Raw genomic sequence first — 16,234 nt, forward strand, 5'->3', positions numbered from 1 at the left:
TAAATCTTCTTTAACATGATTTCACTCTCCTAACCCTCCCTCCACTTCAGGACTGTAATCATGAAGTTTGTTGTCTATCCCAAGATGCTGCTTGGTTTCACTAACATAATTGATGGTAGGCCAGAATTGCCTTTGTTTTGTAGCGAAGGAACTTGTTTCTGTGAATGCTGACTCTACTTGCAACCTGTCTAGGACATTAAGAAGTTAAAAAAATGAACAGGTCAGCTAAAACACCATATGCAGAACTTCCCCCACACCCTCCTCTTTCTTCCTCCACTCCTAATAGAGTACTATTTTAATTTAAGATGCTTCTACTGTCTTTCAAATTGACATGGAAGAAGATTAAGACACTCCAGCTCGAAGTAACAGCTAAGCATGCAGAATCATTGTGGTGATACTCCAGTATCAGTAGTGTTGTTCCCAACAACAGAACATGCTTATACACTGGCACTGTCTCCTCAGCAGGAATCTGCCACCTGTGCAGCTTCCAGGAATTTTGCAACCTGTTTGGTACTCCATGAATACTTTTAGTAATATTTTAGGGAAATATTATTTATTGGACAACCATTCAAAAGAACATCAAGCTAGATGTCATCAGTGGGGCAAATTTTAGAAAACAGAAATTAAGAATTCTTGTCCTAAAGTATTTGCCCAATATGTGAGAAAACCAAGGTAATTAATATAGTCCACTGAGACAATGGGAGACAAATTCAGGATAATAGTCAAGCCTAGATCCTAAAAAGTTATTTAGCTCAGAATACAGCAATAGTTTAACTGAAGGTGAATTTCAGTGAACTCCCAAACTTGAAATTGCTTTCAGATCTTCCAGCCTAGGGCAATCATATACAAATAGGTTCAGAAGTCATCCAAATGCTAATTGTGGCAAGCACATAAAGACTGTCGATTTCAATGCCGTAACTTTCATTCATCTTTCACCCCCTCACTTGGTGCACTGCCATCCCTTTCCAAATCTCTTTTCTATATCTGCTACTCAAATGGTGAACAAATCAAGAAGAAAGGAATGAAAAGACTAATTAATAACTAAGAATTCTGCTGAAAAAATAAGGAAGTACAATGAGAGCAGAGTGTTGCACAGCGTACAGGATAAGAGGAAAAGGCAACTCCCGCTGCTCATGCTGGGAAGGGAAGCGTAAAGCATAGTGGAGATATTTCCTTCATAGTGGAGACATACCACAAACTGAGGCCCAAAAGTAAAACACAACAATTCACTTACATTTATAATTTTAGCTGATAGTACTTCCTGAGTCTGCACCTCAGCAGTGCCTGCGAAATAACAGAATGAATCACAAGAGGAAGATCAACCCTCCCTTTTTCATTCCTTTTTCTCATGAATAAAGGGAAATATGAATGAGAGGAAATAAGAATGAAATATAAATGCAGAAAATGTTACTATTTAAAAAAAATCTTTCTTGGAAGCAGTTATAATCCTATCTTCTGTAATTAAAACATCAAATGTCTTCCTGAATGATAAAAAACACATTAAAGACTCAACACCAGTCACCTAGCCTCCTTTTATAGAGACATGGGAGGTTTTACCATATCTATCTTAAACACATCCTTGGGGAGGTGATGAACCATGTCCTGGCCTCTCCATTTTCCATGAACAGAGCCTAGGTAGGGCTGGCTGTAATTTGTGATTAGCAAGGTGAATTCTGGTCTGCATAGCTACATCCAAATGGGTGAACCATAATGACTGTGTGCCATAGAGTCCTGGAAGGTTTCAGTTAGTTAAGATCTTTGTAGTTTTTGGTTGCAATGTAGTCAGTACTGATGCTACCTTGGCTAAGCTGAATGTCTGTTTCCCATCTAAACAAACATGGTACACACATATTAGATACAGACCTCCTTTTGATTACATAACAAGAAACAAATGATACTGTTATAACACCAAATAATAAGAACAACTACGTGGAATTAAATTAAAAATAAAAGGCTCCAAATTTCTGTGTCTCTGTGGCGCAATGGGTTAGCGCGTTCGGCTGTTAACCGAAAGGTTGGTGGTTCGAGCCCACCCAGGGACGGGCAGCAAGCTTTCTGGTTGTCATCATATGAAGGAATATGGGAATACAGGCCTGGCAAACAGCAAAGTCACGACCCTCACTTTTAGAAGAGCCAAACTCTAGCTCTTCAAATATTCTATTAGTGGATGAGATCCCCCTGGGAAACAGTTCTCAGGGACAGAGGAGCTGGTAACTCTTGAAGGATGCTTTTCTTAGAGCACAACAGCTCTCCATCTCCGTGTCAAGAAATCATGCAGGGAAGGCAGGAAAATGGAATGGCTTTGTAAGGACATGCTGGGCAAACTGCAGTGTAAGAGAGAAACTACAGTGTAAGAGAAAAAGCTGTCTCAGGCAGAGGAACCAGGGACATGGGGGCTGGGAAGAGCACAGGGATGCTGTCTACACATGCAGGGATGGGGGCAGGAGAGCCAAGGCACAAATGGAACTGAGCTTGGCAAGGGATGCAAACAAAGTGATTCTAGAGGTACCTTGCTTAAAAAAGAAAGGCCAAGAGAAGTGTTTCTGTCTGACAAACAAGAAGGGGGAACTGGTAATGACAGACATGGAGAAGGCTAAGGTACTCAACAACTGCTTTGCTTCACTCTTCACTGCCAGTCAGGCTTCCCACAGCTGAACCTCTGGGCAGGGGCTGGGGGAGCAAAGTCTCTTGCACTGTAAGCAAAGAGCAGGTTCGAGACCAGCTGATGGAACTGAACAGGTACAAGTCTATGGGGCCTGATTCTGTGCATCACAGGGTCCCGAGGGAACTGGCTGATGGTGCCAAGCTTCTCTCCATCATGTTTGAAAAGCCCTGGCAGTCAGGTGAAGTCCATGGTTACTGGAAAAAGGGAAACATCACTCCAGTGTTAAAAAGGGTAGCAAGGAGGATGCAGGGAACTACAGACCAGTGAGACTCACCTCTGTGCCTGGGAAGTTTTTAGTATCATAACATCACGGTATGATTTGGGTTGAAATGGACCTTAAAGACCATCTAATCCTAATGCCCCTGCCATGGGCAGTGACACCTCCCACCAGACCAGGTTGCCCAAAGCCCCATCTCTGGAGGTGTTCAAGGCCAGGCTGGATGAGGCTTTGGGCAACCTGGTCTGCTGGGAGGTGTCCCTGCAGGGGATTGGAACTGGGTGTTCTTTAAGGTCCCTTCCAACCCAAACCACTCTGTGATTCTGAATTAAACCCAGCATTAGAGAAAGCCATTTAAAATATATTTTTTGAACTTTTATGACTATACTAATAATATGCAAGTTCTTTCTGTTTGAAAAGTCAGTGTTAAAAAGCAAGTTGTATTTTAATTTTTACATATAATCATAAAGATCCAGTAACAGAAGATACAATATTAATCCATTCTGGAATAAGTTTGTAATTACATGAATAACGCCCCACTTGGAGTGCTGTGTCCAGGTCTGAGGCTCCAATACAAGAAGGATGTGGACTTAATAGAGTGGGTCCAGAAGAGAGCCACAAAGATGATCGAGGGGCTGGAGCACCTCTCCAGTGAAAACAGGCTGAGGGAGTGGGGATTGTTCATCACTGGAGAAGAGAGGGCTCTAAGGAGACATCATTGTGGCCTTTTAGTACTTAAAGGGGCCTATAAAAAAGATGGAGAACAACAAAAAAACTTTTTACACAGGCAGATATTAATAGGACAAGGTGGAACAGTTCTCAACTAAAAGCAGGATGCCATTCTATGATTCCAGCCCAAGCCATCTTATGATTCTTTTCTTTAAAGTTAATAAAAATCCTGTCTGTATGGAAAATAAGAACAGTGTACATTTTGTCTACTCTGTAAAGGGCTTTCTCACTAAAGACATAACAAAATTAAAACCACAAGGATGACTTGAGGATCTTATAATGTTTCCATCCCTAATTATCAAATGATAGTCTTTACAGGATTATAAATCACACTGAGAACTGAATACTGCAGCTCTCTTATTCTGATTATTTGATCTTTCCAGGTATGAGAAGGCTTTACTTCAGGTCAAAGTGGAAGGTTTCCCTTGGCTTTTATGCTTTGCAAGTAACACATCTTTACAATGTGATCCAGGCATTAGCAGACACTGCAAGAAGAGAAACAGACAGGAGATGGCTGGCAAAATTACTGAACTTTTACTATAATCTCTCTGAGGTAGTTTTTGTTCACTGGGATTTTATTGCTTTTATTCAGTAACAGCTGAATGATTTTCTTATTCAGAATAGACATGCACACTACACAGAATTTAGACAAGGCCTTTTTGTTCAGTCTTTATTATGGCAACTCATTGAAAAAGTCTAGCATTGAATTCTTAGGGTACTCTGAAAGCACCTTAATGGGCATAACTCTGAATAAAATAAAAAATAATAGAATTATATATTATATACCTTATTATATATAAAGTATAACTCCATATATGTAAAACCAAAGAACTGTTTTAGTTACCAGACAAGGTTGTGATATTTACCATCTACAACATATAATTTATGTTCTTATGATATGAGATGTATCCTAGGCATCCAATTTAAATAATTTTAAAAATAACTATATTAGGCAGCATGACAATCAGTTGAAATCAGAAGTAAAACATGAAAATTAAAAGTAGGTATATAGTCATACCAAAATCTAGGAACACCCAAAGTCAGACAGTCAACAGCAATAGGAACAGCTGGCAACACAACTTAATATGAGAAGTTGATTGATATCAGCACTTAACAATATATTTGAAAATATTCTGAAGTTGTAATTATAGAATCATAGAATGGCTTGGGTTGGAAGGGACCTCAAAGATCATCTAGTTCCAACCCCCTGCCATGGGCAGGGACACCTCCCACCAGACCAGGTTGCCCAAAGCCCCATCCAGCCTGGCCTTGAGCACCTCCAGGGATGGGGCATTCACAGCTTCTCTGGGCAGCCTGTGCCAGGGCCTCACCACCCTCTGAGGGAAGAATTTCCTCCTAACCTCTAATCTAACCTAATCTAATCTTTTACTTTAAAACCATTCCACCTGTCCTGTCGTTAATATTACAGGAATATTACATTAATACAGTGTAATTATCACAGGGATTAAAATTCAACAAAAATGTTTTTAACCAATTAACATTCATGGAAATAAAGGTAAAAAAGGAGAAATAAACCTTCATGAACTAAGTACTAGAACACGTTTCTAATGAGAAGATACTTATTAAAATAAACTTGAATCATTGTAATGTCTTGTAAATTATTAAAGTACTATATAAAAAATTATTGTCCCTTCTTTTGTTAATCTGCTTTTCCATACATTGATTATATTTCCAATACTGGAGTTCAAACTGTTATCTTTTGATCTCTGTTCTCTGAGCTTATTGCTTTTGTGGTTCTACAATGCTTAATACTGAAAATATTTACGAAATTAATGCAATTTGTTACACAAATCAGCTCTTCAAGCCTTTAAAAACAGAAGAAACAGTTCAAGTATTTTTCCTGTAATCACACTAAATCCCAGAAAACTTGTACTGAAGCAGATGGGAATTTTGTAGTCTAACAGCCAGCAGTTTCTGAACTAGACACAAGATATTCTGTGCCAAGAACACAAATTAGCTCACAAGTAAGTCCTCCACTACCCTAAAAAAACCTGATGTTTAAAAATACATGAAGTAATTACAAACCTATGGAGAAGAGGAGACAGAAATAGTTCTTTCCTTGCCAGCCTCCTTATCCCTACTTGAAGCTAACCATCATAACATCTGTATGGGCTGGAAAGGGAGCACTTTTGTAAATAAACTTTGCAGATGTTTAACATTGTAATTGCATTATTATAATTTATAAGTGATAATATGGATGTGGCTACTCTGTTTAAGAGAATAAGAGAGCTTAATAATGTGGATGCCAGACAACCCTTTGACTTTTCCGCAGGTGCAAGTGAATCTATTAATACAGATCTAGCTCTTAATTTGGATTTTTTTTAACCTTTCGATACTTGACTTTGCTACCTTTAGAAAACCCTAGTCTTCTAGTCTTCAATTTCTCTTTCATGTAGCTTCCTAGGTTAAAAATAAACAAAAACACACACACACACAAATATCACAAAAGAACAAAAAAGAAAAAATAATATGACAAACTATTTATATTGAACTGATTCATCTGCAGAATCCTTAGATCTAGCACACAGATCTTGGTAAAAATAGTTGCAGTACTGGATGTAAGTCCCGTATATGGACCAGCACTACGGGAGAACCAGATTTTGTGGCAGAACATCTCCTATCTAATTTATTTACAGTGGGACGATGATAATGCTAAGGAATTCCAGATTCCCTTCTGACCATTGGTTGGTGGGATTGTCTTATTTCTGTGTATTCCAGAAACTGAATCAGCTCTTCCATAAAAGCTATTATTTCTTGTGTTCTTTGTCTTTCCCTTGCCCATGCAATTAAGACTTAATTTCTTATTTATTTTAGACAGACTTAGTCTCCTCTTAAATCAGCTGCTTCTCCCAGGTTTTATTTAATCTCCCTCTCCTTCTCTACTTTCTTACAGTCTTAGCATCTTCCTTTCCCCCTTTACAGTCTCAGTCTTCTTTCTCATGTCTTCTTTGGTTCTTTTCCTTTGGTCTAATTTTCTGACTTATACTCTCAACATAGCTGTCCAAAAGTATTCCATGTTTTCAATTATTTATATCTTAATATGCCTCCTCTCCTTTTGTTGCCTTAATCTTTACATTTATTAATAATTCCACCCTTTTTGTCACATCTATTGCTAGCATTTCTTCTAGGTCCTAAATTCTTGGATGACCCAGCTCACTTCTTGTTTCTTTGAGGAACCCATCTTTGCCTACTATCCTCTATCCTCTCCTTGTTTGGCTTTTGTTCACTCTGCCTTAAAATCAAGTCTTCCTCTATCTTCCTTACAGACTCCAGAAGAGGTGCTGAGAGAAACGTCTTACATCCAACTTCCAGACCCAAACCTATTTCAGGAAGAACCTTGCTCCACTTCTATATTCCCTAGAGAAGAATAACTAATCATTCTGTGGTGACTGCACATGAATCTGGTCTGGAGAAAAGTGAGATACCAAAGTACGAGAAGAGCTTAAAGGACTAGCTGAACCATTTATTTCAGGGATGGTGAACTATCATTTTTGGGGTTAAAAACTGATGTGAATTCAGATCGATTTTCATAGGGTATAAAATGCATGCTTTGGTACATGTTGTCACCCATTTGCTAACCAAAGACATTTTCTGTGCTAAGAATTTTCATACTTCACATCTAGAATAGTAAACTACACATGTTTAAGGCATGTACTGTGAACATCCATAATGTCCAACTGATAGCATGCCTCCTGGAATAGTTCAGCCTGTGCCACTAGGCATTCTGACAGACATTACTATGGTCACTTCATGGTCTGGGCATAGCACAGATGAGGACTCCCAGAGGAGCACTCTGTTTTGCTGGGGTTGAAAATCAGTTACACAGATGCAATCTGTGTAATGCCATTTGCCTTCAAATCTGAGGATTAGCCTTTGCTAGCGTGTATGTGGCTTACTCAAATAAATAGAAAAAATTTTGCTCCTTTCACGTGAATGTTATCCTTATTGTCCACTTAAGCAAACTACTTCTAAATGATCTTAATTAAATATATTGAACGGAATAGTAAGATGCTCCAAAGTAGTAAGCAACAATCATTTTCCTACACAGATTAAATTCAATGGACATTGCACTAACTTTCTTTTGAGGAGATTACCAAGATTATAAAATCCCTGTGTGGTGAACAAGAATGCCATCTGTTAGGCAGTTTTAAGTATTTGTCTCAGAAAAATGTTCTTGATTTTATAAAAAGGAATAATTCTTCACTTGAAATAGGAAAAGGTTGTCGTCACCTTCTCAGTGTCCAGAGGAAGTGAACTGTTTTGCATCATGTCGTAGCTCCATCAGGCTATGTAGCCCAATGAACAACTTGAGATTTCATGAAATTCAAATTATTACTCTCGATAACACATTTTTACACCACAACTTGTGGCACTTGCCAAAGCAATATATTCAGATCTAGAAGAAAGTGTCAGACAAAAATAAAAAAAAAAAAAAAAAAAAAGAGGAAATGTGAGTCTGCCATTCATTTCCAGGCTGCTCTATGGAACTATTTCTGTATTCTCACTTGTCTATTAAAATCTCTGCTGTCCTCCAGAGAAAATTTCACTCACTTGGATCTGTAGTATCATTAGCAAGTCTTGAAACATACAGCAGTTGCCAGACATCTACAGAAAATATGTATTTGCAAGAAATTACTTTTGTTTGTTAAGCAAGACTGTGACTTCGCATGACAATGGACTAGGAACAAGCCCAAAGTACCTCTGGAAGTCTGAACTCTGGGGACGTTGTACTCCTGTTCAAGAACTGTAACTTAAAGCACTCTTCCCTGGTTGCTTGCAAACTTCTGATGGTCTCTGTTTGCCTAGCTTACATTTTACTTATTCCTAAGAGACTCTTCCTTTGAAAAACTTTTGAGTAGGTGATCTTACCTAAAAAAAAAGGCATCATTTAACCAAGTACAATTAAAAAAAGGGTTACATTTTGGCTTAAACTGCCATGATTGCTTTTTCATTTATTCAAAATACCAAGATAGGTTTAATCTGTAGGTATGTAACTCTGCGTATCTTCCACTGAAGAAGCTATTCAGGCTTACCTACACTAGCTATTTTGCTCAAATGAGAGGGGCCAAAAAAAAACACCCTAAAAATCCAGTGTCAGACCATAACTCAAGTATGGCAAGGTGAATATAAAGTAGTTTATGAAGTCCCTGGTGAGCAGATTTTCTGTCTTTATGTTCTGCTTATCAACCAATATTAACTTAACACCTGACTTATGATTCCCCTGAGTTATCCCACACAGGTATTCTTAAATGTTAAAACAGCCATGAGACGGGAAGGACTGGCTCTTACTAGCTCTAATCATGAAGCACTTCAGACAAGATATTCAAACAGACAGTACATCTTTTATGATTACAGCAATAATATTCTGAGACAAACTGGGAATGTGTGTTGGCAGGTGTTTCATCTAGAAGGAACATTGGGAAACAGCAAAATAGGAAGCCCCATTTGAGTCACGGTGGCCGAGTGGTTAAGGCGTTGGACTTGAAATCCAATGGGGTTTCCCCGCACAGGTTCGAATCCTGTCCGTGACGTGAGTGCAGATTTTGGGCTCAGAGTGGTGGCTGCAGGTGCTGCTCTCCAGCATGGTCTCTGTGGTGCAATCAGTTAGGTTAGCTCATTCAGCTGGCCGCACCTCAAGTACTGTGTTCAGTTTCGGGCCCCTCGCTACAAGAAGGACACCGAGGTGCTTGAGGTGCTCGAGCTAGTCCAGAGATGGGCAATGAAGCTGGTGCCTGTTGACAGGACGAGGGGGAATGGGCTAAAGTTGCGCCAGGGGAGGTTTAGGTTGGACATTAGGAAGAACTTCTTTACTGAAAGGGTTGTTAGGCATTGGAATGGGCTGCCCAGGGAAGTGGGCAGTCACCATCCCTGGAGCTCTTTAAAAGACGTTTAGATGTAGAGCTTAGTGATATGGTTTAGTGGAGGACTTGTTAGTGTTAGGTCAGAGGTTAGACTAGGTGATCTTGGAGGTCTCTTCCAACCTAGATGATTCTCTGATTCTGTGATTAATGCTTACAACTTATCAGTGGTAAGCACTGATCACTGCCATATTTGTTCCCAGTCATTTGGTCTTGAAATATCCTCCAGCTAAGCTAAAAAAAAAAAAAAAGGAGGGTGACAACCTGCACAAGCAAGTGACAGGTGATGACAGCCACTGGAGACTTCCCCTAGGAGGGGACTGAGACACCCATCCACTGACCTCACCTCATGTTTTTGGAGTTTTGCTGCTTGCTGCATGATCAGACCTAGGGTGTTGCAGAGGGAACACTGAGGCTTATCTGGCCCTTGGGGCATGGTCATAAATGATATTCGTAAGGGTGATGCTGAGCATGACCCTGACTATGGACTTCTAGGGGAAAGTGAAGGGCAAAAGGGCCAGCTGTTTTTTCTTTTCAGCCCTTCCAGTCAAAGAGAAAGGTTCATATAGCAGTGGACACATTCCGCAAGTTAACACCTCGTTGCTCAGCTGGTGTCAGAAGCTGAGCTTTGGCTTTTATGACCACATAAATCTCAGAGGAATGAGAACTGTTTAGAAGAGATGGGATCCATATGACCAAGTGGGGAAAGAGCATTTCTGGTAACTTGTTGAAGGCTTTAAACTAAGTGTATCAGGGGAGTGTTGCTATAACCTTATGAGAAGTGAATGCATGGGGGGGCAGCATGATGGAGAAGTCTGTGTCCCTCTCCCTATAAAAGCAGCATAACCAGGGCACATCTCCAATGTCTATACATGAATGAAGATGGTTTGGGAAACAAACAACTGCAATTAGAAGTCCATGCACAGTCTCAGAGCAATGATCCCACTGGACTTACAGAAATACACTTGGAATGCCTACATGACTGGAGAGTTGCAATGGATGGATTAGAAGCACTCAGGAGAGAAAGGTTGGGGAGGCATGGTGGAAAAAGGTTGCATTCTGTGCAAAGGGATGAGTCAAACACATACAGTTTTGCTTTGAAACAGAAAAGGAGACATTCAAGAGTTTATGGGAAAGGATCAAAGGAGACAAATCAAAGGACAAGTGATGTTCTGCTAAGAGTCTGCTATGAAGTTTATATAAGTTCCTCATCAAGTACTGCAGAAGGTTGGACTAGACTAATCTAGGATTCTCCCAGCCTTCACAAATGGCATTTTATCACCACTAATAATTCACCTATTTCATTCCTGAGTACTTTTAAAGGTCTTAAGAGAATATCTTCTGATTTTGAAATATTACTATGTATTTTATCTATATGTCGCATATATATATGCTTTTTAATAGTTCTTCCAATCTGAAAGAGATCCCTTGTTGAGTACTCCATAAACTGGGGTCCTAGTTCTCCAGTTTCTTCCACAAATGAACAGGAAAACATATAATTCATTTTTGTGTACATGTTACATGTTTGCTTCTCTGACTGCTCTTTTTACTCTCATTTCTTACTCTCTTTCTTACTCTTACTTTCTTACTCTTGTTTATCACAAAAAACAACCTGACAGGTTTGGGTGGTTCTTATGTATAAAAATATCACTAACTCCTTTCTCCAGTGCAGTACTATGTTGGTTGAGTTGAAAAGTTGTGCATTTACATGTAGCCTTGTTAAATGATTTTGCGTATTAAATGGAGATAAAATGCTACTCTGTGGAGCTTTTTTGAATCATAAGTTGGAAATATGCTGAAGAAAAAAGCAATGGAACTAGGTGCAGAGGCTAGAAATCTTTGTGTTTTCCCTTCCTAATTTAAGTGATTGCTCACAGACAAAATTTTAAAAATATGAAACAAGAATTATTTGACTTTTCATCTAGAAAGCCTTAACTGTGCCTTTTTACCATGTAACTAAACTACAATTTCAAAATTCACTTTCCTTTTCAGTCATGAAGGAAGCAAAATAATTTCTTATTTATACTATGTTTCATTATATATTTTAAATGTCTGCCCTTTTCTGATGAATTTTTAATGTTAATGAACACAAACTGATGTCTCTCTTTTGCACTGCAGTCCTAGACATTAAGGCTTTATTACACATTTTTATTTACACAGGAGAAAAAAGATTCATTTAAATGTGTATTAGAAACATAAGGAAATCATCAAATGACATGTACAGCAGAAGCCTTTTTTGGTGATGTTGACTTCACATGTTTAGGTAGCAACCGACTATGTTTCTTCAGTGACTATGACAAAGCAATAATGCAAAAACATAGAAGATGAAGAACACAGTAAAATCTGTAAATACTTCTTTTTGATCAATATGCTACTTTCTGGATTAAAACCAACAGGTACGATGTTAGAGTTATAAAATACATAGCTAATCTTTCACTCAGCTGTAAAAATAAATGAAGCATAAACAAAAGCTAGAAGTGCATGTAAAGTACGTATGCATTCCAAAATAAACCAGAGGAAAATCTCTCATTCAACAAAACATATACACTATTTGTATCTCAAAGTAGATTTTTTTCATAGGAAATATTTTAACTGAAATGGAAATAAATGGTTATTACTAAAATTCCTAACTTTCCATTAAAGTTGATTTACATCAGTAAATCTAATACTGTGATCTGAAAAGTAAGACTTATATTTTGCATATTTCTTAATTTTAAAGTTCCTACTTTGGGAAAATAGAAAACATTTGCTGTTAGGATCAAAGAACAATCACATTACATTCTCCAGGAAGAATGTCTCTAGTTTCTAAAGTCATTCTTCGGACGTATATGGGAAAAATATTCATAGAGCATGTCTAGAACTTGCCTTTTTAAATTCAGATTAAACATTTCCATCAGTTTTTATAGTCTGAGATCAGAGAATCAACCCAGAAGATAAAAAAAAACAAACACAAAAACCTTGGAATAAAGTAATAGTGAAGAATTGCTTTCTGCTATGTATGCACCCATTACAGTTTTATTTACAATTGTGACCATGAACAATGAGCAACTGACTAGTTTCAGAGCTTTGAAATTTGTATCACAGTTGTAAAAATAGTATTAGAGGCTTAAGACCTATTACCTAAACTATTTCTTGTAGGTCCAAAGAAAACTGCATGTCATGCTGAAGAACAGGTTCTGATATGCTGTTAAGAAAGGTTCTTTGTCACTTATGTGCATGTTTAGACTGCTTACCACATGCATTACAGTTTGAATTAGACTCTTATTTCAAAAAAACAACTTATTTCACTGAATGGTGATTTCTCATTTAAGTGTTCCTCCAGAAACAGAAAGAGCCACAAATGAGGCTTGGCTTTCTAACCTCAGATTCTTGGAAAGTCTACACAACATTCTAAGTGCAATTTTGTTACAAAATGAAGGTACATGGTGCTAGATCTTGGTACAGTAAATTCAGTATTGAGTAGACTTGAGAATAAACAGAAAAGACTAAATAACGGGTACACTCAGGAAAGAAAACTAAAACATCAGTGGACACTGTAAAACAGGGACAGAAAGTTTCAAGTGAATGCTGAAGAAAGTCACAAAGTGAATGGAAAGTGAAAATTTCACAAAGTGAAATTTGCTGATAAAGCAGAGGATGAGAAAATAATTTAACTTTCTGCACTCTTTACTTTCCTTATTTTATTATGCAGCCATTTATATGTTTCACTTACTCAGCAGCCCAAATTCAAAGTTTATTTCTAGACAAGTTTCTAGTCTTAGAGCTTTGAATTTTCTCCTGAGTTAAAGTCATATTTTACTAGGTACTTGAGCATTTCTGATACAGGATGACAGTAATTTTATTGTTCTTAATTTAGCTAGCATTTTAAATGTTTTCAATATGACTAAGGGGATATGGCTTTATCTTCCATAAACATAATTAACATCAGTTAACAAAGTAAATTACCAGCTGTGAATCACAGAACTATCAGTTCAATATCTGTTTAACTAAAAGAAAAATTAATAAAAGATACGGAAATAAATGTGTTTTTTTTTTTTTTTTTTTTGTTTGTTTGTTTTAAAAGTACTTTTCACAGACTCAGAAAGTTTTTACTAACAATTTCAATGAAATATAAAATTCTAAAAGGATTTGGGGTACTCAGATAAACACAAGCAGTGGTTTTATCAAGTATGACCTTTAACAGATTCTTCTGTGTTATGCTAATGTATTAAATGAACTGCATTTCTGCTTACCAGCATTATCTTCTTACATGCACTGAACATAGCTGTTAAATGACTCATGAAATCATGCAGAATGAAATGTAGCATGAGCAGCAAAAATCTACCATCTCCTATCCTGGTCTGTGTAGCTGTCTATACTACGTAAAGCTGTCTCCATCTACGTAAAATTGTATACTACATCCATCCTTCATAAAACTTCATCCGTATTACATAAAACTTGGCTGAGGGTCCCCTCTGGGTAAACATGCAGCTCTAGCCCTCAAATATGACTGACTTTTTGTGGAATAGGAATATGTGTTACAAGCCTTTCAGTGTGACAAGGCTTACCTGGTGACTGGGTGGAGTATGGATTGAGAGCAGCTATGAACAGAAGGACTTGGGAGTGTTGGTTGACAAGAAGCTCAATATGAGCCTGTAATGTATGCTTGCAGCCCAGAAAGCCACCTGTATCCTGGGCTGCACCAAAAGCAGTGAGGACAGCAGGGCAAGGGAGGTGATTCTCCTGCTCTGCTCTTGTGGGACCCCACCTGGAGCCCTGCGTTCAGCTCTGGGGTGCCCAGCACAAGAAGGACAGAGAAGTATTAGAGGAGGAGCCATGAGGATGGCCCAGAGGAGGGCCATGAGGATGATCAGAGGATGAACATCCATTTTATGATTCTGTGTGGAGAGAACCAAATCTGATATAGCCTCATCTGCCTCATCCATGCTGGCTTTAGGGAGTGTTCAATAAGTTCTGTCTCTTGTTTGCCATTCAGGCCAAACCCCAATCAACTAATGAAAACTATCAGTCAGGCAAACAGTAACTACAACCTTTTCTACCAGTCTCCCAAATATCTTCGTGTGATTTTTCAGCCCCCAGGGAATGCTGATATTAAAATAATCCTCCCTGTTACTTTTTGCCCGTTAAACATTTAATCTGTCCATTTTCTTCCTTGTTTTTCCATGTAAAATTCAAGCTCCATAATAAAGTCAATTCTTACTGATTTATAGGTACTGTAAGCGGGCCAGCAGGGACTGGAGAATTCTATTAACTACCAATATCCAATGACTTATCTTATTTGGATAAACTGTGATGCCCTCCATGTACTGAAACAAACTTGAAATCTAAAACATTGCAGATTGGATCAACTATTAAGACAATGAGAGGAGTAATCAAGACCAGTACATAATAATAACAATAACAATAATATCAATAATAATAATAATAATAAAATATATATTTCCCAAAAGACATTAGAATCATTGAAAAATTTAGGATGTAATCACACATTGCTACAAGCTTCATGAAAATGAGACTTAAAACAGTAGAATAAAGCCCATTAAAGTCTCCACTAAGAGAATGCAGTGGACAAGAAGACACTTATTAAATATCAGAACGCCTGCATTAGGAAATACCTTGTAAATGTCCCTGTTATGGAAAACCACCAGTAACCTCATTAAACATCTAAGACAATCAATTTTGTGAAATTTATATGACCAGAAAATTATTCTCTGAATTTTGGCAGAGGCTTGGGTTTGTATGATACAATTTATCCATTTTTTTCCTTTCAACTGTTCTTCCAAAACTGTTTTCCCATTAATAAGAATATTTTTTTTGCATGAAGATCTTCAATATTAAGAAGATCTTAATATTAATTAAGATGATTATTAATTAATATATTGAATATATTAATATTCAATATTGAACATTTATAATCAACATTGAATATTAATGTTCAATATTGAATATTAATTCAATATAATACTCATATTTGTGTAATTACAAACTTATTTCAGTATTTTATCTTCTGTTATTGGATCCTTATGATTATACATCCAGAGAAGCTGTGGATGCACCATCCCTGGAGGTGTTCAAGGCCAGGCTGGATGGGGCTTTGGGCAACCTGGTCTGATGGGAGGTGTCACTGCCCATGGCAGGCCCATTGGGATTAGATGGTGTTTAAGGTCTATTTCAAACCATACTGTGATGTTATGATACTACAATCTTTCCAGGCATAGAGGTGAGGCTCACTGGTTTGTAGTTCCCTGGGTCCCTCCTTGCCACCCTTTTTAAAACTGGAGTGATGTTTTCCTTTTTCCAGTCACTGGGGACTTCACATGACTCTGACGTCAGGACATGATGGAGAGAGGCTTGGCACCTCCATCAGCCAGCTCTCTGGGGGCCCTGGGATGGACCACATAGACTTGTACCTGTTCGGTTCCATCAGCTGGTCTCAAACCTGCTCTTCGCTTACAGTGGGAGGGACTTTGCTGCCCCAAGCCCCTGCCCAGAGGTTCAGGGACTTGAGAGCTGTGGGAAGCCTGACTGGCAGTGGAGACTGCAGCAAAGAACCTGTTGAGTAACTCAGCTTTCTCTATGTCTGTCCTTGCCAGTTCTCCCTTCTTGTTTATCAGATGGCAAACACTCTCCTTGGCCTTTCTTTTCTGAGCAATGTACCTCTAGAAGCTCTTGTTTTTATTCTTTGCATCCCTTGACAAGCTCAGTTCCATCTGTGCCTTGGGTCTCCTGATTTGATTGATCCCT

General features: G+C 38.2%; 1 protein-coding gene and 2 non-coding genes across 6 annotated transcripts in view; 2 read left to right on the top strand and 1 right to left on the bottom strand.

Annotated features, from left to right (window-relative positions):
* SGCG (sarcoglycan gamma) overlaps window positions 1-16,234 on the bottom strand; it is a 132,892-nt gene that overhangs the window by 70,167 nt on the left and 46,491 nt on the right. For 2 of the 4 annotated variants that reach the window (XM_032197789.1, XM_032197781.1), the window contains exon 3: window positions 1,235-1,284. The exons of the other annotated variants lie outside the window; for them this stretch is intronic. The gene's annotated coding sequence lies outside the window, so the exon portion shown is untranslated. The remainder of the gene's footprint in view (window positions 1-1,234; window positions 1,285-16,234) is intronic. 4 annotated transcript variants of the gene reach the window in all.
* Window positions 1,969-2,042, top strand: TRNAN-GUU. Its single transcript has one exon. It is a non-coding gene; the product is annotated as a tRNA-Asn (tRNA).
* On the top strand, window positions 9,082-9,163 carry TRNAS-UGA. Its single transcript has one exon. It is a non-coding gene; the product is annotated as a tRNA-Ser (tRNA).

The sequence above is a fragment of the Aythya fuligula genome, chromosome 1, assembly GCF_009819795.1.
Source record: "Aythya fuligula isolate bAytFul2 chromosome 1, bAytFul2.pri, whole genome shotgun sequence".
Taxonomy (NCBI): Eukaryota; Metazoa; Chordata; class Aves; order Anseriformes; family Anatidae; genus Aythya; species Aythya fuligula.